General features: G+C 41.0%; 1 long non-coding RNA gene across 1 annotated transcript in view; it reads left to right on the top strand.

Moving 5' to 3' along the window:
- The window catches only part of LOC133049416 (uncharacterized), a 37,600-nt gene extending 14,762 nt beyond the window's left edge, over nucleotides 1-22,838 (top strand). Inside the window, exons 2-4 of the long non-coding RNA XR_009691313.1 lie at nucleotides 3,833-4,008; nucleotides 12,547-12,721; nucleotides 22,448-22,838. This is a non-coding gene — a long non-coding RNA (uncharacterized LOC133049416). The remainder of the gene's footprint in view (nucleotides 1-3,832; nucleotides 4,009-12,546; nucleotides 12,722-22,447) is intronic.
- The last annotated feature ends 3,869 nt before the right edge of the window (nucleotides 22,839-26,707 follow it).

Here is a 26,707-nt window from a genome sequence, read left to right as displayed (position 1 = left end):
CTTCACTACCTCTAAGCCCATGTATTATGTTGAATTTTCAGTGTCTAGTAGTTATCCCTGATGCACTTTTTAGGGTTTTAAAACTTGGGATCTGATTATATACGCCTGGGCTCTTCACTGAATTGCCTATTTGGAAAAGCAAACCGCCCACCATATTTAAAATTAGAACCTGCCTCTACCACCTAGGCATTCCTAAACTGCTGACCCAGCTCTGGTTTTCTTTTTTTTCTATAGTAACTTATAGCCTTGTAAAATATTATATGAAGCAACTTTATGTTGTTTATTGCTTATTTTCTAGCTTTTTCTGTTAAAGATTAAGCTCTATGAGGACAGGAGACTTTATCTGTTTGATTCATCTATGTCTTAAGAGTTCCATACAGTAACTGGGCATATTCTAGGCACGTAATTAACATCTATAGAATGAATGAACCGTGTCTACATGGCATTGAGTCTAGCTGTCATGCCTGAGGCTTGTGTCTCTGATGTGTCTCTTTATTATGCCCAATTCCAGATCTGTAGTCCTCCCCTCCCTTAAAAATCTGCTTTTCCAAAGGACTGAAAACTCACTCATAGCAAGATTTCAAAGACTCCTCACAGTTTAAAGCACTCCTATTTCCTGTAGTAACTGCATTTTAAGAAGGATCATACTTATCAAATCAAAGTGATACAATTTTTCTTGAGACATTTTTTGTTCAGAGCAGTTTTAAGTTCACAGCAAAAAATGAGAGGAAGGTACAGAGATTTCTCATATGCCTCCTTTGCTCACACATGGATAACCTCCCTCATTGTCAGCATCCTTCACCAGAATGATACATTTGTTATAACTAATGAACCTTCACTGATACTTCATTATCATCTGAAGCTCACAGATTACATTAGGGTTCACTCTTGGTGTTGTAAGTTCTATGGGTTTGGATAAATGTATAATAACATGCATCCATCATTATGGTATCATTTGGAAGAGTTTCACTGTCCTAAAAATACTCTGTGCTCTATCTGGCCACTCCTCACCCTCCACAACCTCCGGCAATTACTGATCTTTTTCCTGTATCTGTAGTTTTTGCCTTTTGCAGTATGTCAAATAATTGGAATCATACACTGTGTAGCCTTTTCAGATTGGCTTCTTTACTTCAGTTCAGTTCAGTTCAGTCACTCAGTCGTGTCCGACTCTTTGCGACTCCATGAATCGCAGCACTCCAGGCCTCCCTGTCTATCACCAACTCCCAGAGTTTACTCAAACTCATGCCCACTGAGTTGGTGATGCCATCCAGCCATCTCATCCTCTGTCGTCCCCTTCTCCTCCTGCCCCCAATCTCTCCCAGCATCAGGGTCTTTTCCAATGAGTCAACTCTTCACATGAGGTGGCCAAAGTATTGGAGTTTCAGCTTCAGCATCAGCCCTTCCAGTGAACATCCAGGACTGATCTCCTTTAGGATGGACTGGTTGGATCTCCTTGCAGTCCAAGGGACTCTCAAGAGTCTTCTCCAACAACACAGTTCAAAAGCATCAAATCTTCAGTGCTCAGCTTTCTCCATAGTACAACTCTCACATCCATACATGACCACTGGAAAAACCATAGCCTTGACCAGATGGATCTTTGTTGGCAAAGTAATGTCTCTGCTTTTTAATATGCTATCTAGGTTGGTCATAACTTTCTTTCCAAGGAGTAAGTGTCTTTTAACTTCTTTACTTAATAATATGCATTTAAGTTTCTTCCATGTCTTTTCATGGCTTGATAGCTCATTTCTTTTTAGTGTTGAATAATATCTCATTGCCTGGATGTACCACAGTTTATTTATTCATTTACCTACTGAAGGGCATCTTGATTGCTTCTTAGTTTTGGCAGCTATGAATCAAACTGCTATAAACATCCATGTGCAGCTTCTGTGTGGACATAAGTTTTCAGCTTCTTTGGGCAAATACCAAGTAGCACAACTGCTGGATCATCTGGTAATAGAATATTTAGTTTTCTAGGAAACCACCAATGTGGCCTCCAAAATGGCAGTACCATTTTACATTCCCATCAGTGATGTATGAGAATCCCAGTTGCCCTCATCTTCACCAGCATTTGATGTTGTAGGAATACAATTTTAATCACAAAATTTTTACCACACCTTTTTAACGTGCATGGCTTATGTAGTCTATCAGGGGTAACTTTGGTTTGAAGAGGAAGAGACTCTTGGATCATTACATAGAATTCCTAATTTATGCATTTGTTGTGAACAGAGAGTTGTGCCCTTTTTTCCAAGATTTTACTGAAAACTACGTGCTATGTAGAAACAAAATGAGTATAAATCACAGTCTAATCACAAGATGCTTGGTATTTTCACCCACTGCTCTAGAAGACCTAGCTTCACCATCTTAATGTGCATTGCTTTAGTTTTACTTTTTAAAAAAGAAATCTATAAATCATCACCACCATCATCACCATCATCCCCAGCATCATCACCATCACCAGAGTCATCACCGTCACCATCATCAGCGTCATCACCATCACTATCATCCCCAGCATCATCACCATCATCAGCGTCATCACCATCACCATCATCACCAGCATCATCACCATCACCAGCGTCATCCCCATCCCCATCATCAGCATCATTACCACCATCTCATCAGCACCATCCTTATCAACACCGTTCTCATCATCACCATCCCTCTCACCATCACCACATCCCATGAAGTTTGATATTATATTATTTTCAATTTCTTAACCAAACAGTAAAACTGTAGTGTTTTGAAGGTCATAACCGGAAACCACAACTCTGGAACTGAGTCAATAAATGATCTATAGCTGCTTTGATTCACCTAATTAAAAATATCTTTTCAAGATCTCTCTTCTTTTCTTCCTGCCAACTTATACTATTCTGCAGGCTCTTAGCCTCAAGCAGAGATTCTCTGGGGCAACCTGGTTTCTTGCAACCATTTGGCCTTGTCTACTAAAGGGGAATTAGGAAGAATGTGACTGGCTGGGCCCCTGATGCGGAGGAAAGCAGGGGGCCTGAGGGAAACATGATATGACTGCACTATTGTTTCTAGGCTAATCTCATTATAAATTTTAAAAAGAAGTTTAGTTATTTGAGATGTCTCTTCTACCTTTACACTTGATTTATTGTTTGACTGGTCATTAGAAGTTAAAAATCTTTTTTTCTCCTGATTTTGAAGTCATTTATTCTTTGTTTTCTATCCCTGTATTTGACCTGTTTTCCTTTTCTTTCTTTTCTTTTTTCTCTCTCTCTCTCTTTTTTGGCCATTCCTTGGGGCATGCAGGATCTTAGTTCTCCAACTAGGGATGGAACCTATGTTCGCTATGGTAAAGTCAGAGACTTAACCACTGGATGGCCCTGGAAGTCCTTTTCTTTCTTTTAAATCTCTAGAAGCTTTTAGATAATTTTTTTCATCTTTAGTGGGCTGGAATTCCTAATTAATGAGTCTTTATGTAGGTGTCTTTTCAAAACAAAGCTCTTTTGGCAACACATTTGAAGAGCCCTTTCAAAACTAGAGTCCTGAATCCTTCAGTTTGCAAAATTTTTCTTGCATAATTTTTAATGAAATTTACCATAAAGTGACTGGGCAGAGATTAAAGCTTTTAGCTGAGGAACTCCCAAAATGTCAGCATGTAGCTGAAGTCTTTGTTCTGGATCATTCAGTGTCTCAAGAGATGAATCTTCATTTTTTACTCATAGGCTGAACTATTCAGACTGGCTATTGATTTTCTGTCTGAGCCCAGAGACGGATAGGGGTATCATCATTCAAATTGCAGGCTTTTGTTTTCTCTCTAGCCATACCTGCAGTCCTGGAGTCCTGATCTTATCTTATTAATGTTTTCCAGGAGGAACCCTCTGGTCTCCTGTAGAGGTAATCACCTGGCTGTAGGTGGGACAGCACACCTGAGTCTCACTGGCTGGCTGTTGACTTCAATAAGCCCTGTTTCTGGGTCTGTACTTCATCTCTACCTTCACTCGTGATCCTGAGCCTTTCTGAGCTCTGCCTGCAAATTGATATATCGTAAGTATTTAGCTCGAAGCTCAAAGCTTCGAAGCTTCCTCCCTTCTACTAGGTCAGGTACCACTCCTTCATGGTTCTCTGTGTTCCAAAAATTTACTAAGATCTTTCATGTGCTCTACCATTTTCTTTGACCTTGTGAAATAAAATTTTTTTTCACTATCCTGTTAATGGGGTTCAGAAGAGAATTCAAATTAAGAGATGATCTGCCATGCTTAACTAGAACTCCTATCAGTACTTTTCAAAATGCTCCCTCTTGAAAACCCAGGACTCTACTTCAGTCCTGCTGGCTGGAGAGAGGGGGAAGTTGGCAAGGCAATGAATCTCTGGTGATTTTCAACCAGCTTAGTGCTGGTTGTGTTCAGTGCTCAGTGCTCAGTGTTATACCCTGAGTTCTAGGCAAGGTGTCTTTGAACAAAAAGTTCTGCGAGGAAAAGTTTTTTGGATGTTGCAAGTGTAGAAGTAATCTTTAATGCAAATTTCTGATGTTCATATTTGAGGACTATATAATTCACTTATTCATTCAATAAACAGGTATTGTGCTTCTGTTCTATGCCAGACACCAAGCTAGGCACTGATTTCCTCCTACTTGATATAGACAGATTTAATAATGCTGCTTTGTATTAATACATATTCTGTGGAACCACACATCTCACCTATTAGAATCATGACATGGATTAAAACAAATTCAGGCTCATCTGTCCATGGACTTTTCTGGACACAAAGCCTGGAGTGGATAGTCACTCCCTTCTCCAGTGGATCTTCTCAACCCAGGGATTGAACCTGGGTCTCCTGCATTGCAGGCAGATTCTTTACCACCAGGGAAGCCCAAAAGCAAATTCAAGTGATTCAGAATTACTGTTATCCCATTTGAAGAGCAGAATATCAGCATATTTGATAAACCTGCTTGTTCAAACCTGCTTCTTCTTCTCCTGGTTCCAAAACTGGGACCAGAACTATGTTATTACTTAGGGGTGGAAGGTCATGAGAAGAGTATGTTTTTTTCTCTTTAAAACTTTGCCTCTAATTTGTATTCATGTAAGACAAATTGATTTAGTTTTATCCAGTTAAAATGATCAGCCCCTGGATCATTTGGAAACTGATTTTGCTTTAAGTTATGTATTATTTCAATTTTGGATGAAAAAGACAATTTTTGTTTTTCATTAGTTTTTATTTTTATTGAAATATAGTTGATTTACTATGTTGTGTTAATTTCAGATATACAGCAAAGTGATTCAATTGTACATACATCCATATATATATATATATACACACATATATACATATATACACATATGTATAGGGCTTCCCTGGTGGCTCAGATGATAAAAAATCTCCATGCAGTGCAGGATACCTTGCTTTGATCCCCTGGTCAGGAAGATGCCCCAAAGAAGGGAATGGCTACCCACTCCAGTATTCTTGTCCGAAGAAGTCCATGAAGAGAGGAGTCTGGCAGGCTACAGTCCATGGGGTCGCAAAGAGTTGAATGCAAACTGAGTGACTAATACTTTCACTTTTCACAATTCAACCTATGACATTTAGGATCCAGGATGTCATTCCTGACACCTCACTCTCTTTCCTCTGTGCATCCAATCCATAGCTGAATCCAGTATGTTCAACCTGTTCTACCTTGAATACGCTTGGGGCCCAGCTATTTCTTTCCATCCTTATCCCGACATTTTCATTCTTTCTCTTGGACCATGATAGTAATTTCTTCACTGATCCGCTTCCACTCTAGTCTCTCCTAATCCATTTCCCCCCTGTAGTAGCCAGAGTGCTATCATCCAAAAGTGCATATTTGATTATATCGCTCCTATTCTTACAACATTCCACAGCTTCCCCCTGCCTAGAGGTAAACGTAGAACTCCTTCATGTGGCCTACACTCTATTGGCTCCAGCCCTGTCTCTCCAATTTTTCTCCCAGTGCTCTGAGCTTGGCCAAACAGGAACTTCTTTCAGTTCCTTGATTGCACCATGCTTTTGCCTTTAGGCTTTGGACATGCCGTTCCCAGTCTGAAATACCCGTCAGCCCTACTCCCCAGACACTGACTCATGCTTTAAACCTCGACTTTAATGTCGACTAGCTTCAGGAAGGCTAGATCACTGTAATAGGCTGGATTGGATGGTGGCCCTCAAACAGATATGTTCATGCCTTCCTCCCTGGAACCTGTCACTATAATCTTGTTTGGGACAAAGGGCTTTGTAGGTGTAACTAAGTTAAAGTTCATGGCTGTATCCCCAACACATAGCCCAGTGCCTGCAGTACATCATAGGCTCTAACAGTCAATATTAACAATGTTAACAACAATAACTTTTCTTGGGAACCTCCCTGGTGGTCCAGTGGTTAAGATTTCACTTTCCAATGCAGGGGTGTGGGTTTGATCCCTGGTTGAGGAGCTAAGATCACACAAATCTCTCAGCCAAAAAATTAAAATATCAAACAGAAGCAATATTGTAACAAGTTCAATAAAGACTTTAAAAATGATCCACATAAAAAACTCTAAAAAGAAAAAAAAAAACCTTTTCTTGAATAAATACATGAATGACAGTCCATATTTCAATTTAGGTGCTGTCCAAGCAGTACATACAGATTTAGAAAAAATCAGAGGTCTGGCACCTGTGAACGTTCCGTAGATCTGACCTCCCAAGTATCTTAAGGAATCTGCAGTCTTCCTCGTAGGCAAAATGCTCACATCTGGCAGGATACTTTAGAAACCCCTCCAAGTAACACCACTTCCTCCAAAATGAAAATAAATACACTCTGATTTGATTTTACAAATATTTTAAGGGATCCTCTTATCAAAATATTTGTTGAAATGTAATTTTTGTGTTATGCCACATTAGTTATTTAAAACTGTGTTTGAAGGAGTGACCTCATTCTTAACCTAGAAAATTCCATAGTGTAACTGGAGAAAAGGAGAATTCCGGGTTTCTTCTTATATGCAAAAAATCAGAAATAATATGAGAAGATATATATTACTAAAGACTAAAAGAAAACTAACAATGACAGGAAGGAATAATAATAAGCAAATTCACAAGTTCCATGTCTGTTTACATCCCATTCTTTGAGCTCGACGTCATAACCGGTGGTACTTCCTTGAATGTCCAACTGCTTTTCCTTTCCTTTCAGAAACGGCTCCTTCCCAAATTCCTGGTGAGCAATAAATCCCATGACCCCATCTCTTCTGTTTTGGGAGGGGCTGATGAGAGTACTTCTTATTCCTAAGTATGAAGTTTGTTCAACGGTGAGCATGCATTTCAAGTTAGATCTGTCAGATTGATTTTCAGGGATTGCTGTGAATTGCATGAGAAAGAGGTGATTTTATTATTTTCTTTTTCTTCTGAGATGGCTGGTTCTAGGGACAGTGCAATCTAAGCTTCTCATGGCCATCGTAGCTAGCGTGCGGTGACCTCCTGTCTGAAAAGGAAGCCAACTCATATGAAAGCAAAGGCAAGAAATGGGAAGAGAGAGAGAGAATCTTGATGGAGTTTTTCTAACCTGGGACCCATGAGTGCCTGGAACTGTTTTGCTGTTGTTTGGTTGCTAAGTCGCATCTGACTCTCTTGTGACCCCATGGACTGTAGCCCGCCAGGCTCCTCTATCCATGGGACTTCTCAGGCAAGAATACTGGAGTGGGCTGGCATTTCCTTCTTCAGGGGATCTTCCCAAACCAGGGTTTGAACCTGAGTCATCTGTGTCTTCTGCATTGGCAGACTAATTCTTTACCACTATTTCACCAGGGAAGCCCAGGACTTGGTTTACCCTTAGATTATTCCTATCTCTAGATAGTGATACAAGCTATGAAGGGGTCTGGGTGATAAGATAGGGAGAGGAGAGATGGAGAAGAATGTGACAGACATGGCTTAGTTACTTAGTGTTAGTTGCTCAGTTGTGTCTGACTCTTTGCGACCCTATGGACTGTAGCCTGACAGGCTCCTCCCTCCAAGGGATTCTCCGGGCAAGAATATGGGAGTGGGTTGCCATTTCCTCCTCCAGGGGATCTTCCTGTCCCAGGGACTGAACCCTGGTCTCCTGCACTGCTGGCAGATTCTTTACCATCTGAACCATGAGGGAAGGCCCACAGAGATGGCTAGATGTTCTTAAAAAATTAACTCTTCCTGGGACTTCCCTGGTGGCCCAGTGGTTCAGACTCTTCACTTTCAAGGCAGAAGGTACAGGTTCGATCCCTGCTTGGAAATTTAAGAGTCTACATGTGGGTGTGGCCAAAGAAAATAAATAAATAAAATTTTAAACAAACAAAAAAACTTCCTACTGCTTCCAGTTCCATGTTGTAGAGTTGTCTCTGGGCAGTATCTGTCCAGTAGGCACTATATTTCCTAGATAAGGACATGTGACTTGTTTTTGCAAAGGAGTGAGGATGAGAATCAAGTGTGTCCCTTTATTTTCTATGAATAGACTCTTACATCTTTTTGATATTCCATGTAAATCACCCTGTTACTGTGTTAAAACTAAGCCACACAACTATATTGAGATGTGCTTGACACAGAACATTATATAATGAAGTGTGTCCATTTAGAGCCAAGGCAGGGCAGACTTGGGTTTGCCTTTTCTCCTCTCTCTTGCCCTCTTTCGTGGGTTTCAGGGCATTTTTATTTAAGATCAATAGACAAGGGAGTAGATTCCTGAAAATTAGTCTTTAAAAAATGCAAAGGAATTTAAGACTGAACTAGCAAGAAAGAGGCATTTAAAAACATTCTCAGTGCTGAAATGCTTGTGCTCTTTTTGAACTAACAGAAATAATCGAACCTGGTTAATAGTGATGAGGGTTAAATGACCCTCCCAGCCATGTCCCTCTGACTTGAATACCAAGCACCAAAACGTTACTCTCCTGGTCTGGACGCTCCCTTGCTCACTGCCCAAGCATTTGGTTTTGGTCACTTCTCAAGCCCTCAGTTTCATCATATTGATCATCGCTTCCTTCCAGCCCTGCAGCCCGAATTCCATCATCTCCCTTGCTTCACTGGAGCTCTTGTAACCACCTGCCTATCACTCACTAAAAGACATTTCAGCCTATACTTTGTGTTGGAGCCAAAGAGTGAAATGGTCAGGCCTATGTTTCAAAACTTAATCCCATTATTTTCCAACAAAGCCAACTCTGTTTGGCTTATGCTGTTCTGCTATTTTTATCCTTTCTTCCTAGTGTGGGCAAGTTTGAAATTGAAGCTGAAATGGGACATAGATGCTATAAATGTATCCAAGAGGCTCAATGGCTATTTGAACTTTCAGCGAAGAATTAACCAGCTAGCCACAAAAAGAGAGGAAATGTTTCCATTGTTTTAAGATGACAATAATCCTATTGTTTTGATTTGGAAACTGGAGGTTTGAAGAAAGCTTCCAGAGTCTAAATAGACTCTGAGGATATATCCTCACACGGCCGCCGCCAGAGGCTAACTGGCTCTGTAAATGCCAGACTCCTGGGATAGTCGTTAAGCCTTATGAAACGACAAATTATGGGTCCCCTGGAGCCAGAAGAACTTTTTTCTTTCATATTATCCACATGATCACCTATTCCAGATGCATCCCTAGAAGTCATGCATGCTTGAGAAATGTGCTGTCTTCACTGAGTCAGTCGTTGGTCATTGGGTTATTATTAAAAGACAGATAGTCTTTCAGTAATAACAGGCTTCCCTGATGGCTCAACAGGTAAAGAAAATGTCTGCAATGCAGGAGACACAGGAGAGATGGGTTTGATCCCTAGGTCAGGAAGATCCCCTGAAGGAGGAAATGGCTACCCACTCCAGTATTCTTGCCTGGGAAATCCCATAGACAAAGGAGGCTGGTAGGCTACAATCCATGGGGTGACAGAGTGGGACATGACTTAGCATGCACACACAGTCCACTGGAATGCCATGTCTTGACACCAATATGCTTTTCCTGGGCTCTTTGGATAAGTGACTGTCCCTTTTGATTGTATGGTCCTTGTAGACATGCTCTGATCTAGTTTGGATTAGCAGTGGGGTGAGAGAGGAGTGGTACATGGGATTTGTTTGGGGAACAACAGATTGAAGAGGCAGAAATTCCCTGGCGGTCCAGTGGTTAGGACTCTGTGCTTTCATTGCTGGGGGCCCAGGTTCTATCCCTGATCAGGAAACTAAGATCCTACAAGTCAAATGGCTCCAGGGGGTGGGGGGTAGGGGAGGAGAAAAAGCAGAAGTGCCATGAAGAAGGACATGGAGATGAGAGAGGAAGGAAAAATGGAGGAAAGGAGTAGGGAGGGGAGATTAGTCCAAAGGCCACCCAGCTGGGGTGATGGTGCCATATTGGAGGAATAGCTATTAATATATTGCTGTAAGGAGCTGGAAGGTGGCCCACATGAAAACTATGGCTAAATACATTTGGAGCATCCATGCTTTCATTATTAAAGACAATAAACATGTATTGAGTTGCCCACTATATGCCAAAGTTCAGACGGGAAGCCACATCTTATAGAAGAAGGCCATTATTTTACCTCGGTATTGCAAGTGTTTCGTGATAATTTTCATGATTGCTGACACTAATGTGCACATTTTGCAGATGAGGAAATATGAACCACTGAGAGGTTAAGTGATTGCCTAAGGTCACAAAACAAATGACTGGCTGCTTAGTGATTAGGAGACAGACTTTAAATTTCAAATGTATTGCCTCTGGCTAGATAACAACTAAGGTTTAATTGATCTAACATGACTTTTTTAAAAAAATAATTTTCTTCTAAGAGACGTAAGATTGGCTCTATCAGCAAGTATAAACCTTATAGTGCTTGCCCTTTTCTGGGACTATTCCCTTGGGGTGTGGAGCCCAAAACATTAAATGCGAATTACTCATTTGATCATTTCTAAAGTTATTATCAGATGGTGTCCTTGATACACAAAAAGCTTTTTGCCTCTTTAGTGTGCTTTTGCAAATCAGGACAAGAGCAGTGATGCTGTGGCATCCAGGATTTCTTCATAAACATCAGCCATTTGTGTCTGTCATCTTGTCTCTGAGACTACACTTTAGCACTTTTAAGTGATCGTAAAAGTGGACTCCAGAAAGTCCATATCAGAGAATGGAGCTACAAGAATCCCAACTAATATGAGAAAGAAGAGAACATGAATCAAGGAATTCCTTAAGAGGAACCAAATGATTCAAACTCAAAGTATAGGAACTGTTGTTCAGCTGCTAAGTCCTGTCTGATTCTTTGCATTCCCATGGACCACAGCACACCAGACTTACCTGTCCTTCAGCATCTCCTGGAGTCTGCTCAAATTCATGTCCACTGAGTCGGAAATGGCTTCAGTCCAATTATACTGCAGAAAGAGCTAGCCAACAGATGTATAGAGAAGTGAGAAGAGACTTAGTGAAAGGGTGAAGGTTTGCAAGTTGTCAGAGAGGCAGCAAATTGTCAGTCTGATGTTTGGTCATTGGATAAAGAACGTGAATCCTCTCCACCCTTCGGAGCATTATCCTGCCTGCTTTAAACCTCAAGGGTAAAGACCATCTTGTCCTATTAGATAAATGGTGATGGAAGCTGGTCTCTCTTGGTTGCTCTTTAGTCGCAATGACACTTCCCTTGATTTATGCACCCTTCCAGAGGGACAGAACCTGACATCCTGTTTGTTGTCACAAACAGCGATAAATTGTAAGTCAGGTGACAGCCATACTCTTCTATTTAAAGGACATCCTCCTTTAAAAAAAAAACAAACAAATAGATTTTTCTGCCTATTGTCCTGGTTTTATGATCTTTGAAAACAACTGTTTGAAGCGTGAGTGTTTTCCCCAGCAAATGGGCCAGACCTCAAGCCAAATGCCACATTGTCCTCCTTGGCCGGAACATACTAAAGAGCAGAGAGTTTGTGCCATTAGAAACTGGTTCAATTCAAACAGGAGTTTGAAAATTGCCTTCGCATGAGCCAGAGTTGCCAATTCCTTATAGGCAATAAGAAATAGAGAATTCTTATTCAATGGTCAAGGGCCAAATATGGCTTCTAGGGTCCAGAACCTTGGAAGCGTTAAGCTTAGCTTCCTCTCTGCTGTTTTTCTGAGAGATGTCTAGGACCCGAATGTATTATTGCCTACCTGCTTGATTTTGCATTTTGGGGTCCTTTTAGCCAATGCTGATATACTGTATATTATATATTGTATATATTGTATTACAATATAGTATAGTGTATACAATATATACAGTATACTGTATATTGACAAGGGGACCAGATGGGAGAGTTGGTCCAGTCTTTATGTCTACTTATATCTGATCATTTTTAGGTAGGTATGACCCATGTAAAAATTCCCCATGCTGATGTGAAGAAGAGGTGTAAGTAGTACAAAGAATCCTGACTGGAAAGGTGAAACTGCCTGTGGAATCCCATTGGAAGTTCACATTCAACAAGACATCATAAAGGCGTATTGCGTCTTACTGAGCCGAGCACATTCCATCTTGTCACGAACATATCTTTGAAAGTCTATCCTGTCAGGTCAGCCTTGCACCCTTATGAAGAATCTGCAGAATGGATAGTGTTGGCTCAGTCATGGCTGAGAATTACTAATTTTTTTCTTTGTTGCAGTGACCTCAGTCATGTCTGCTGGGATGAGAATCAGCAGGTTCTATTGGGGCAGAATAATCCTGGATGCATCAGAAGGGATCAGAGAGATAACATTGGAGGAGTTGGGTTTTCTGCTTGAGAAAGTGCTGTGAAAAAGTACCTGTCTGCTCATGACCACGTCTTTTGTCAATAAGAGGTAATCTGTTAAATGTCTGCTTTTTCACATAAGCCAGTCTTCTGGAATTCAAGGAAGAAGTAGATAGAAAAGTGCTCTTCTTGATAGAAAAGTGCTCTTCTTGTAGTTTAAGACTAAATAATTCAGACATTTGAAAGTGATCATTTATTTTCATATTTTTCCTTGAACAATTCTGGACTCTTTAAATAATAATTCCTTCCTATATCTTCCTTCTCATTTTCATCTTTAGTCTGCTTCCACCAACTCCCTTGCTACTGCATAATCTCGTAACATTCATTCTTCTCATCTCAGGAAATGTGAGGTTTAGGCAAAGATGGTAAGATGGAGCTCAAAGCTGCAGCAGAGAAGGAAGGCTGGTGCTTCCTAATGAGTGTCAATCAAACCATGTCCATCTGTGGCCAGATAGTGGAGGATGGCATGTGGGGCTTGGAAAGAAAACATCTCTATATTTTTGTAAGTTTGTTTTGGCCTTCCCTGGTGGCTCAGTCAGTAAAGAATCTGCCGGCAAAGCAGGAGACCCGGGTTTGATCCCTGGTTCGAGATGATCCCCTGGAGAAGGGACAGGTTGCCTATTCCAGTATTTTTGTCTGGAGAATTCTGTGGACAAAAGAGCCTGGTGGGCTACAGTTCAAGGGGTCGCAAAGAGTTGGACACAAGTGAATAAGCACACACAGCACACAATGTGTTTTCTCAGTATAGACTCTTGAAAAATTAACTTTGACTGTATTGAAACTAGGAGAAATGCGATTTGCCCACACTCTGTTGAGAATAGTTATAGGGCCTACTGTCAGATGAGGGGTAGGTAGCATCAAGACAGCCAGCCCTAAATAGGAAGGGAATCAGGAGAACCAGTGGGATGGGTGTGGGTGGCAGCGATGGGAGAAAGGAAGCAGAAAGCCAGGATGGACTCAAACAGACACAGGTGGACATGCCACCTTCTTTTCTGAGTCTTTGAATGCAGGCTCTTTCCAATGGTGGGTACCTTTTCTCCTTCCCCAAGTTCCCCAACATGGGGTCGCAAAGAGTCAGAGATGACTTAGCAACTAAACCACTACCACCACCACTTCTACTGTCTGCTAATATTTAAGAAAGAGGCCTCCAAGGGATGAAATGCAGCCTTGTGTGCCATCCCACCTTTGGGACACACAGGAAGGTGATCTCAGAAACCCTGATGTCAGTCTCTTCGCACATTTTCTCTTGGGATGGTCAGATTTCAAGTGAAGAAGATTTTTTTCCTGTGTAGGGTATGAGCCTGGCTGCCAGTATCCTGTAAACTGAGTGCTTATACAGAATTTATGGTCCTAATATTCAATGGCCAAGTGGACTTTGACTTGACCATCTATTTTCAATAGGCATCCCCATCTCCTACTGTCTGTTCTCCCTTATCCCAGAGATCATTCATCCTGTCCTGAGAACAAATCTCTGAGCTTCCACCATGGTGTGAAAATACCGAGGCCAAGCTGTGCTGAGTGAGAACAGTGCGGGCAATTTGACAGTCTGAGTGTTTCTCATATAGACTTTCAAATAACCACTTTTGTTTTCAGCTCTGCTGTCATTCCCAATGTATAATTACCTAGTGCTGCCAATTTCTAATTATTAGAGGGGTTCCACAGTGCAAATCATGTTCAGTTTTTTACCACTGGTGAGTTTAGTATTCATTTAATTCCTGCAGTGTCACTTATCTTTCATCCTTTTGCTTTCTAGCTTTCACAATTCTCTTGCCATTTCTTTCTCTCTTGCTCTTTGACCTTGTTGATGCATGCCTTAATTTTTTTCTTTTACTTTCATTTTAGTGAGGGTTTCAGGAGAGTGAGCAGTTATTCAACCTACTATATATAACCACAAGTCCTCTTGTGATCTCTAAAAGTAGTTTTCTCGGGAGCAAAAGCACAAGAGCAGGGTTGTCATGTACAGTTGCACAGTTTGTATACTGCACAACTCTAAGGGAAACTATTCCTGTCATATGTTTTGACAAATGTCTGGCAAATCACAGTAAAGTGTCTTGTTCTGTAAAAATAAGTATAACATAGCAATTGTTTAATAGATAGAAATAAGGGGATTTAGTCTAATAAATAATAATGAATTTATTCTAATAAATAATCAGGAAGGGATTACTTTTTCTAAATTCATGCAAAAGAGACATGTGCTAATGACTATTCTGAGCAAGGGATTTGAGCTGAGACTTCTGAATTTAAAGATGTTTCTGAGTCTTCTGGTTTAAGTTGGCCCAGACTGCCTTCCAAAAATGGGCTGAGCAGAGTCTGAGACTGCCAAGCAAACAGGGAGTTTCAACAGGTGGCCTCGCAGTAGTCTGATCAGGATTTTTAAAACGTCTTCTGTGAGGGAAATAACTGAAAATTTCTAGCCAACATGGTGAAATAAAATCTTCCTAATTGGTAATAGTCATAGACAAAATTGTATTTAAAAATAAAATCAGCAGCAGATTTCTGGTTGAAAGTCAGTTGGCTTAGAGAGCCTGACAGGACCTCTCCTAACTTCCTACTCAAATAACCATAAAGACAGCAAAAAGAATGAACATTTGTGCAAAACCCAAACTCACAGCCAACCTATTGCCAGAATCTTGGAAGAAAGTTTCCCAATAATGAGGTCTCTGGGGTGGACCTAGACATCAAAATCAATGCCCTAGTTATGCATTGCCAGCTGAAATGGAACTCAGCTGACTGCTTCAGATGAGGGAGGGAGAACTATGGGGCCTGGCTCAGAGATCCAAGGTGCATATAAAAGCCCAAGTTCAGTTCAGTTGCTCAGTTGTGTCTGACTCTTTACGACCCCATGGACTGCAGTACTCCAGGCTTCCCTGTCCATCAACAACTCCTGGAACTTACTCAAACTCATGTCCATTGAGTCAGTGATGCCATCCAACCATCTCATCCTCTGTCGTCCCCTTCTCCTCCTGCCCTCAATCATTCCCAGCATCAGGGAGTCAGTTTCAAATGAGTCAGTTCTTTACATCAGGTGGCCAAAGTATTGGAGTTTCAGCTTCAGCATCAGTCCTTCCAATGACTATTCAAGATTGATTTCCTTTAGGATGAACTGGTTGGATCTCCTTGCAGTCCAAGGGACTCTCAAGAGTCTTCTCCAATACCACAGTTCAAAAGCATCAATTCTTTGGCACTCAACTTTCTTTATAGTCCAACTCTCACATCCATACATGACTACGGAAAAACCAAAGCTTTGACTAGATGGACCTTTGTTGGCAAAGTAATGTCTCTGCTTTTTAATATGCTGTCTAGGTTGGCCATAACTTTTTATCCAAGGAGCAAGCATCTTTTAATTTCATGGCTGCTGTCACCATCTGCTGTGATTTTGGAGCCCCCCTAAAATAAAGTCTGTCACTGTTTACATTGTTTCCCCATCTATTTGCTATGAAGCCCAAACAGGGATCCATATAAAAGCTCCAAACTGTGGGGCCCAGCTCAGTAATCCAAGGTCCATATAAAAGCCCAAACTATCCTCCAATTGCATGGATAGCTCTTTTGAGTTTACTAGACAGATGCACCTGACCCCATTAGTAATTTTCTTTCTTTGGAGATTTACTTGGAGACTTTAACCCCTTAGAAAATACATAGCAGGAAGTGTATCTGGAGAGAGATGAGAAGAGAAAAGGCTGGAGAAGGCCTAGCAGAAGTGTGTTGCATTCTGGGAGTTTAAATCCCAACAAATAAAGAGTTAGTGATGAGACCAGGCACTGGAAGGGCATGCTGGGATTCATTTTCAGGATAAGGAGCCAGGCATTGGGTGTAAGAGAATGCCTTGGTCCACAACAATGATGCTGGGAGAATGTGGGCCAGTCACTGAAAATTAGGCAAGAAATTGTGCACCTGAACTCGCCCTCCAGTCATAAATCATTTCCAATTGTAAATGAACAACGCATGAGGTCAAGGGCAAGTCCTGGTCCTTGTCTGCTGGGGACACTAACCTCTAGGACAAGCAACTGGGAAAACTGCAATAGTACAAGGAGCATGTGAGGAAAATACTATAGAGCAATAAAGTAGAAACTTAGAGAAAGTCTTTTGAAATATCACAAAATGATTTCCTGGGTGTTTGGTAAACTTGGTATCATGATTTCAAGTTTCACACACATTGTTACCATACCAGTAAGAAAGAAAAAACAGTTTTAATGGAAAACACTCAGTTGTTGCCACACCAAAAACTGTACATCCCTGTGGACCAGGGGTGAAGTAGAAATTAGAAAACAGGTGGGACTGCTTAAACTCTCATACTAGAACCAACAGAGGCACATGGAGCATTGATTCCCATAGAATATGTGTCAGCAGCCCAAAGCCAGCCCACTGCTGAAACTGGGGTTTAAGGTGGGGCACCTCAACTCTAAAAGGAAGTGGAAAAACTTACCATTGCTGCCAATAACCTTGACGTGCATAGATCTGCTCATACAGACTGCACAGAGGGAGCAAATATAACTGAAAAACCGGGACCTGGGCCAGCCACTGCTACAGGCTCTGGGGCTTGATCTGTGATGCACTCCAATCTTATGATGGAAGGAACTCAAGCACCAGTCCAGAACCTGGTTCTGGTTATGCTGCTAGATGTGTATATGTGATGTGTGTGTGTGTGAGAGAGAGAGGGAATGAGATCAAATAACAGAGAAATATGAACAATAAAAACAACTAGAGAATAAACTCGAAGAAATGCAAATAATAGAGCAATATGAAGATGACTTACTGTAAAGTTCTTTTGAACTATGTCTAAGAAAGTATAGCTCATAAAGTCACCAAATCCTTCTAAACCCAGCTCCACATCTTAGCTGTGTGACCTTGTGCAAGTCACTTGACCTTGTTGAGTCTTGGTTACCTCATCCAAAAAATGGGGATTAAAATAGTACCTATTTCATTGAATTACTGGGACTATTAGTTATGACAGTGTCTAGCATAGATCAAACTAAAATGCAATGATGGAAGTCAAATATTCATTAGAAATGGTAAAAAGAAAAAAAATCAGAATCAGTAACAGAAAATCTGATGAATAACATAGAAGATAAACTTGAGAAGTTCTCCCAAAGTTTCTAAGAAAATGAGAAGAGATTTAAAAATAATGATAGAAAATAAAATAAGCATAGAGGACATAGAAAAACATTCTGACATTTAATATAAGCATTCTGACATTTAAAATAAGGATAGAAATTTTTGAATTACTGTCGATAACCTTGGATTCACAATATATAAATCTGTATGAAAAGATAGTTTGCCTTCTTTTCAAGGATCCGTGAAATACATCGCTTGATTATACTAAGACACATTGTATTATGCAAAGCCATAGGTTTTCAAGAGATTCTTTGGGTTACCTTGGTCAAAACCAAGGGCCCCTAATTACAAGTAGGTTTCTAGGCCCTCAGTTCTCCGTTCAACTAAAAGTGTTCTGCTTTTCAGTTTTTTACATGTTGGGGCTTCAATGAAGGTTTAATTTTTTAAGTGTTGCATTGGTTAAAAAGTAACAAAAGGTTGAAAATTGCTGCCCTGAAAGTTTAATAAATTTCTAGGAGTTGAAATAGGGTATATAAATCCAATTCTCAAACTATCAGAAAAGTGACACCAGAAATTAATAACAAAACCGAACAAACCATCCTGGCTGCTTGGACCTTAAAATTACTATTCTAATTCCTTATTGACTCAAGGAAAGGGAAAGGGAAAGTCACTCAGTCGTGTCTGACTCGGCAATGCCATGGGCTACAGAGTCCATGGGATTCTCCAGGCCAGGATACTGGAGTGGGTAGCTTTTCCCTTCTCCAGGGAATCTTCCCAACCCAGGGATTGAACCCAGGTCTCCCACATGCAGGCAGATTCTTTACCAGCTGAGCCACAAGGGAAGCCCATTATGACTCAAAGAGATAATCAAACTATGATTATAGCCTGTATGAAACTATGACATAGTGCAAACTATAAGATGTGAGGAAAACAATAATCAGGGCATAATCACAACCTCATAGTTCCATTATAAAGTGAAAATTAAAAAAAAAATAGGCACTTTGTTCTCCTATTTGAAAATTTTAAAAAATTTGCTCAAAGAAAAAGGGAATTTTAGAGATAAAAGTAAAAAAATAAATGAAAACAAGAATAACAAATATAATCAATACACTTAAGAGCTGAATCATGAGTTAAATAAAAAGAGATAATGAATTAGAGAAGTCTCTGGCAATTATAATTTTTAAAAGGAGGAGAAAAATTCATTTAATAGTGAGTACATTGTCATGCTTAGTCACTCAGTCACGTACAACTCTTTGGGACCCCATGGACTGTAGCCCACCAGGCTCCTCTGTCCATGGGGATTCTCCAGGCAAGAATACTTGAGTGGGTTTCCATGTCCTCCTCCATGGGATCTTTCAAACCCAGGTCTCCCACAATGTAGGTGGATTCTTTACCATCTGAGCCACTACGGAAGCCCAAGAATATTGGAGTGGGTAGCCTATCCTTTCTCCAGGGGAGCTTCCTGGCCCAGGAATCAAACCAGGGTCTCCTGCATTGCAGGTGGGTTCTTTACCAGCTGAGCTACCAGGGAAGCTCTTTAATAATGAGTAGTAATGAGGTAATAATAAGTAATAATGTGTAGTAATGAGGGTTATAATTCCAAGCCCAAAATAGATCATAATTTTATTAGAGAATTTGTATACTCTGGGCAGGGAATCGATCCCTGCCACATGAATCAATCCCATATATTAGGAAAGAAATTTGATATATGAATCAAAATTCTTTAAAATTTGCTGACTTTTGGACCCAGAAATTTGTTTCCAGTCATAAGTTTGATAAAATTACTATAGAGGTGAACCAGAACTTATTTAAAATAGATATTCTTTTTTGCATTATCCAAAAGGACTTCCCTGGTGGCTCAGATGGTAAAGCGTCTGCCTACAATGCGGAGACCTGGGTTCAATTCCTGGGTGGGGAAGATCCCATGGAGAAGGAAATGGCAACCCACTCCAGTATTCTTGCCTGGAGAATCCCATGGTTGGAAGAGCTTGGTGGGCTACAGTCCATGGGGTTGCAAAGAGTCAGACAAAACTGAGTGACTTCACTTCCACTTTTCAAAAGAACATGAGAAATTTCATAAATGTTCAACCATATTAAATAAGATATGGTACATTTATTCAGTGCAATGCCATGTAACCATTAAAAAACTGTAGAATATTTGACACATTTATTTCACTTGGTAAAGTGAAAAAGGCAAGCTTCAAAACATCAGTCCAGGCTTTGGGGGTGGATTAAATGATTTCATTCATTTATGTCATGCCATCAATGGAAAAGACATTTAACATGTGTTAGTTTTCTCTCCCACACAGGATTATTTTGAGAGCTAGTTGTATATAATGTAGCTGCTCCAAGCCTGGCATGTGGTTATTATCCATCATGTAGACTGCTGTCCGTGTTGAGGAGAGTTAAGGCTTAACTCTAGCACACACAAGCATTTTTGTCCCAGGATGCAATGAGCTAAAATATGGTTTCTGATGTGCTGAGGAAATGACAATGTGATCAAGAACATGTGTGTGTTAACCCTTTACCTACTGCTCTCTCTAAACACATGTTTAGCACTGAATGTCTTGCTGATAATCAGAAAAGGGCAGCTGCATGAAAACTAGACATCACTCTAGAATCCAGCCACTATTTCTGAGTCTGCCCATGAGCCAAGCTCTCTGTGTATATGTCTCATCTGACTCTAGCATGCATTCAGAGAGACTCTGGCCAATCTTACCAGTTGCCACATCCATTAGAAGACAAAAACTCCCTTTGTGATTGTTCTCATTAAGCTTGGTGTATTTTACCAAGAGCTTTACTAAAATTCTCTTTGTTGGAAGTCTGCAAACATTATAGTTGATTTTAATTTTTATAATGTGTTATGTTGAGTTGGAATTGGACTCAGTCTTCCTTGAAGCGATAGTTTCACTGAAATATGCAAAACTTGAGCTGACCCCTTCTTTTGCCTTGACATGGTCAAGGTGATGGATTCCTATCACGTGTGTCCAACAGAGGTTCTAACAGGAAGCTGTGCAAGTCTTTGCAGTGTACCTTGACATTAATGACTGTTATTTACTCCCGCATCAGCCCTGCATAAAATATCATCTGTGCAAAGTGTAATGGAATAACCTGCCAAGGTTTCTCTCCTCCTACAATTGGGATTTTTTAGAACTCTCATTGTAGGAACATGTGGGTACATGCCCTTCACTTTAGGTACATGACTTACTATGTGGCTTGCTGGGTAGGACTTCTTTATCCTCCCATCCTTTAATATTTCTGATAATCCCAAGCATTATTTTGTGTCTATTTCAAGCCTTCAGTTATCCTCCTATTTTGTGTCTGTTGAGTGTATCTTTATTCCTCATTCGTCTCCAGTTATCTTATTCCAATATTGGGCAAGACACAGTTGTTGCTATCTAAGGGCCTTTGCAGTCATTTGTTTTTTTGGTAGCACACATACAAGCTTATTTCCTTTCTTGGAATTGGGAAGTCATGTGGTATCAACTCATTAAATTGGAATTGTTTCAGGGATCTGGTTTATGGGTGTATAATAAGGTCAGGTTCTAGGGCCTGTGGGCAAATGTGACCTCTTTGTAGAAGGAGGACTGCTGTGGTGTGAGAAGCAGAGTTCTGACGATGCTCAGAAGGTTTCCTGGTCACCTAAATAATCTTACAAAACAACATTTTAATGACTTAAGTGTAAATAGATTAGACACATATGGATTCAATTTCCCTTCAAATACACATGACTTGGTAAAATCCAGAGCTTAGGGCAAAACGTGTTTTGGTTTATAAAAACCCAAACATTGGAAAATAAAACTGGAACGTTTATCTAGCCCCAAATACGATGGGGTCAGCTTACTCCTTACCGCCAATTTACAACTTGTTCCAGGAAAGCAGAGCATGCCCCAACTATTCTTGTCTTATGTGATGACATACTCTTAAAAGAAGATATTTTCTTATTTGAAGATTTTTTTTATTTTAATGTTTTTCCTTCAAGAAAAATCTTTGAAGAAAACCTTATCAAGCCTCCCAAATGTAGGGTATCATTTGCTCTATCTAACGCATCTCTGATGTCTTTTCTCTTTGTGTGGTTCCATCTTTGGGTCTTCACATTTGCTTACTTTGGATTATTGATGAGCATATGTGTAGCTCCTGGGGGAAAACTCTTTTCTTAACAGCGATAATCAATCATTTAAATATATATTTGTAACTTTTCAAAGACTCAACTATCTCTGAAAATAAAAAGTACTTTGAACCACAGTATAAAATTGTTCGAGCTTCTCTAAACCTACTGGGCCTGCAAGCTCACCTCATTTTCCTGCAGTGCCTCCTGAGTTTTTGTTCCAAGAGGGGGAGTGCAATGGATCATCCTGTCTTTTTAAGGTGATGGGTAAGAAAAGCAGTGAATGTGTAGCCAATGAAGACAGTGGGTGTTTAAGACTTGCCCACCAACTAGAGAGGTGATTCATTATACCCAGTACAGTGTGTGTGCATGTGTGTGTGTGTGTGTGTTTGGTGGGGGTGGTGATTTGTCCCTAATTCCCCAAATAACCAAACAAGAGCTCTGAGCGGGAAAATGTGACGCATCAGTAAGTCAAGTCAAACTGTTGTTGATGGACCCTGTCTTCAGCCCGTTATAACCATTTATACTGGGCATTGTGCATTCTGACTGTTAGAAATATTTACATCTACTTGTGTTTTGAGGTTTGTCTTTTTTTTCCTTTTTATTAATGCAAAGCTCCAATACTTTGGCCACCTGATGCAAAGAGCCGATTCATTGGAGAAGACCCTGATGCTGGGAAAGATTGAAGGCAGGAGGAGAAGGGGACGACAGAGGTTGAGATGGTTGGAGGGCATCACCGACTCCACGGATGTGAGTTTGAGCAAACTCCAGGAGGTGGTGAGGGACAGGGAAGCCTGGTGTGCAGCAGTCCATGGGGTCGCAAAGAGTTGGACACGACTGAGCTACTGAACAACAACAATACCAGTGCCGCAATTTGGAATACAAACTAGAAATAAAAAAGCACACATTTATAACAATGAAAATTCTTCAAAATGAATGCTTCTGTGTTGACATGTTGATGCAGTCAGTATTGCCACAGATAAATAAAACCAGTTGATGACTGAAACTGTTAGTCAATAATATCGCACCCTCCCTTACTGAATCATTTTATCAGAAGTGCTCACCTAGAAGGTCATAAGGATGGTGATCATTTTGAACATTTACTAGGTACTGTGTGTTTTATCTCAAGTATTACTCATCTTCCCCCAAACTCTTCAGCTTGGATGTTCTTAACACCATTGCCTAGTTGAGAAAACTGAGAATCAGAGTGTGTAAGTGATTTAACAAAGGTTACACACTTGAACATAACAGAGACAGTATTTGAATCCAGATCTGGGTGGTCACAAATCCACTGTGTTCCATCCAAGTCCCTCATTAGCCCTTTGGTTATAAGGTGGGTAGCAAGGGCAGCAAAACTAAGACAGTGGTAGTAACAGCAATGTAACAGCTAACAGTTATTGAGATAGGATTGCTGTTATGAGATGGGCTTCCCTGCTGGCTCTGGTGGTAAAGAATCTGCCTGCAGTGTGGGAGACCTGGGTTTGATCCCTGGGTTGGAAGGATCCCCTGAAGGATGGCATGGAAACCCACTCCAATTCTTGCCTGGAGAATCCCATGGACAGAAGAGCCTGGCAGCTTCATAGGGTTGCAAAGAGTCAGACACAACTGAAGCAACTTAGTACAACTTTATGATGAATATTTATTGACGTTTAGTTGACTTACAGTATTATATTAGTTTCAGGTGTACAACACAGTGATTTGATAATCTCTAATAGAAGCCTCAGTTTATAGGGTGAATAGGAGTCTAACTTTTTTGGAATGGCTCTAATTAAATATCAGATTGAATCAGGGTCCCCATTCTAGGAGAGGTAAGCAGATACTCTTTAATTTGCCTTAAGTTGCCCAGTTTGGCATAAATCCAGTGCATCCATCCTAACTTCAGGGGCATAGGATATTAGCTTCTGTGTGTATGTGTGTGTTCACAAGTAATTCCAAGAAGTTTTGTTTGCTTACCTGCTCTCAGCAGCTGAGATTATGCAGGGAAGTTTCTACAATCCCATCAGCGTTGGTGCCTGTTTCAGGTGGAGAGATTCCCACTACAAATCATAGGCATCCTAAACAGACTCCTTAAAGGATAGGAAATGTATTAAATGTGTGTGTGCGTGCGTGCTTAGTCGCTTCAGTCACGTCCGACTCTCTGCGACCCCATGGACTGTAGCCCGCCAGGCTCCTCTGTCCATGGGATTCTCCAGGCAAGAATACTGGAGTGGGTTGCCATTTCCTTCTCCAATTAAATGTGTAACTGGGAATTGAGAAAGGGGGCATCAGAGTCAGTTTAACCTAGTGGCTCCACCTCCACCTCCCCGCAGTTCCCCAGGCTGCTGCCTTATCTGTGTGCAGCTTCCTCTGTGGCAGCAGAAATTGTTACTGTAGTTTCAGACTTCACATCCGTGCCCCACAATGTCCAGAGGAGGAGAAAATAGCTACTGATTCCAGTGGCGCAGTCTCAAAAGGGAGGAAATTTCTTACCCAGAAGCTCTCATCACTATTCTAGTATCTAACTGATCCACGTTCTCTTGGTGCAGGAAATGCCATGCATTGATTGGCTTAGTCTTGGCATCTCCATCAACCAATGGCAAGGGAGAAGGGGTTGTCCCAAGACCAACCAGGTCTGTTCTTGGTCCTGAGGTTGGGCAGTGTCCCTGAATCCCATGAGTTGCTGAGAAGAGTGGTGGATAACAGCCTAGACCTGGGGTTCCCTTAGGCAAAAGAAAAGGGTAAAAGAGGTTTGGGGCAGGCCAACGCCCTGAAGGGCATGGTGGGGGGCCGGGCAGGGCAGATGAAGAGGAGCACAAAGCTTAGCAGCTTCCTAGACAGAACTCTGCCAGTGGTACCCAGGGGCGATTAATTGTATATGCAGACCCCTCTGAAGGGGTCTCCATGGAGACAGCAGCCTGGTTCCAAGGAGCAAGGCTATGGGGCTGGGTCCTGCTCCAGCAATGGCCAAAAAGAGTGGCTTGGAAATGTGATGTGTGTGGAGCTCCTGTGATGTTACTTAAGTGGTTTCCTTTCAAAAACTTCCAGAAGAGTTGTTTTTGCACGGTCTTGTGCATTCTGATAGCAGTCACTAGAGGGCTCACGGGACAACTTGCCCTCTAGAGGTAGAGCCCAGAAAGCTGATGCGAAGCTGTCCTGGGGTTCAGAGCCCTGGGAGCTGATTGGAAGGCAGGGGGTCACAGAAGACCTTGCAAGAGAAACCTCGGGGATGAACAATCTGGTTAAGCTCTTAAAAACCACGTGTTAGTCTCCCATGAGAATGACTAGTGGAATGGTTATATCTGTGTGGTCCAAATATGGAGCCACGAGCCATGTATGGTTACTGAATTCTTGAAATGTGACTCCTGCAACTGGAGATGTCCTCAAAGTGCAAATTACACACCGGATCTCGAAGGCTTTGTGTGAAAGAAGAAAAAATGCAAAGTCTCAATCTTGTATATTGATTATATGTTGACATTATAATATTTGAATATATTGGGTTAAATAAAGTCTATTAGTAAAATTAATATCACTTCTTTTGCTTTTGTTGTTTAAAAGTAATTTATTTCTTTTACTATTTTTTTTTAGGTAATGTGAATGGGCTTAGAACCTGGTGTAAATAGCCATTTTCCCATATAATTTTTCATGTGTGCGTGTGTTTTTTTAATTGAAGTATAGCTGACCTGCAACATTATATTCATTTTAGGTGTATAGCATGGTGATTCAACATTTATAAAAGAAATTTAAAATTTTGTATGTTTGGGGACTTCTGGTGGTCCAGTGGTTAAGATTCCTTGCTTCTAGTACATGGGGCACCAGTTCAATCCCAGGTCGGGGAACCAAGATCCCACATTCTGCTTCACCAAAAAAAAAGGTTTAATAAAAACAATTGTCTATGTTTGTGGTTCACATTATATTTCTGCTGGGTGGTGCTATGCTGAGCCATTTGCTAAGGAGAGAGAGTAACTTGGTGGGGTGCAGTGGAAGGGTGGGTACACTGAGAAACCCCTGGGGAGGTTTGAGGTAGTTGAAGAGACCCTTCCACCATGTGCCTGGCCTGGGGTCAGAGGCACTCCCTGAGACTTGGGTGATGATGACAGTGATGAGAACAGTGACCTGCCCTTAATTCTGTGTGTCAGATTAAGCTCAACACCCGGTGTATTAAATGCATCCCACGGTTGCCTCAGAGTTTCTGTGTGAATCAGAAGAGATGACTAGTGTCAAACCTAGATACAGAAAAAAACACACACCTTATGCATGCCTTTATCATTTTTCTTTTTGCGGTGTTTGACCATATAGCATCTAGAGACTGGGAAACTGAAATTTCGTGAAACACCGTTGCTTGCGTGATCTGTCTCTTCAGAGACAGAGGTCTCTGACCTTTCTGTTAACATCACCTGTCACTGAGAGCTCGGCACTTGTCAGACAGGTAAGGGTGTTGTGCCTCACCTCCTTTTTCAGGGAATACGATGGAAATCCTCGGCTCCTTCCTCTCTCAGAAGGCAGAAGTTCATTACTTTTCAATACTCTTTATGTAACTTGCCGAAGACAGATGAATAATATAAACTGTTAAGGCAAAGGCTTCCCGAAAGGCTTGGCCAAGGCTAAGGCAAAGAATCAAATCAGATGGAAATGGAAATGATCATGTGAAGTGATGAATAAAATGGTGACTCCTAATTATAAATTCTGGGGCATCAATGTGGATCATCCTTAGACTCTCAAAGTAACAGGAGCTGATGGTATCAATAGCCAAGGTTCTGTTTCTAGAATAAGTCCTTGCTAGTGCTAAAGAACCTGCCTGCCAGTACAGGAGACATAAGAGACACAGGTTCAATCCCTGGGTTGGGAAGATCCCCTGGAGAAGGGCATGGCAACCCACTTCAGTATTCTTGCCTGGAG

This window comes from Dama dama, chromosome 30 (assembly GCF_033118175.1).
Source record: "Dama dama isolate Ldn47 chromosome 30, ASM3311817v1, whole genome shotgun sequence".
In the NCBI taxonomy this organism is placed as follows: Eukaryota; Metazoa; Chordata; class Mammalia; order Artiodactyla; family Cervidae; genus Dama; species Dama dama.
This window is presented reverse-complemented; position numbering and strand designations above follow the sequence as displayed.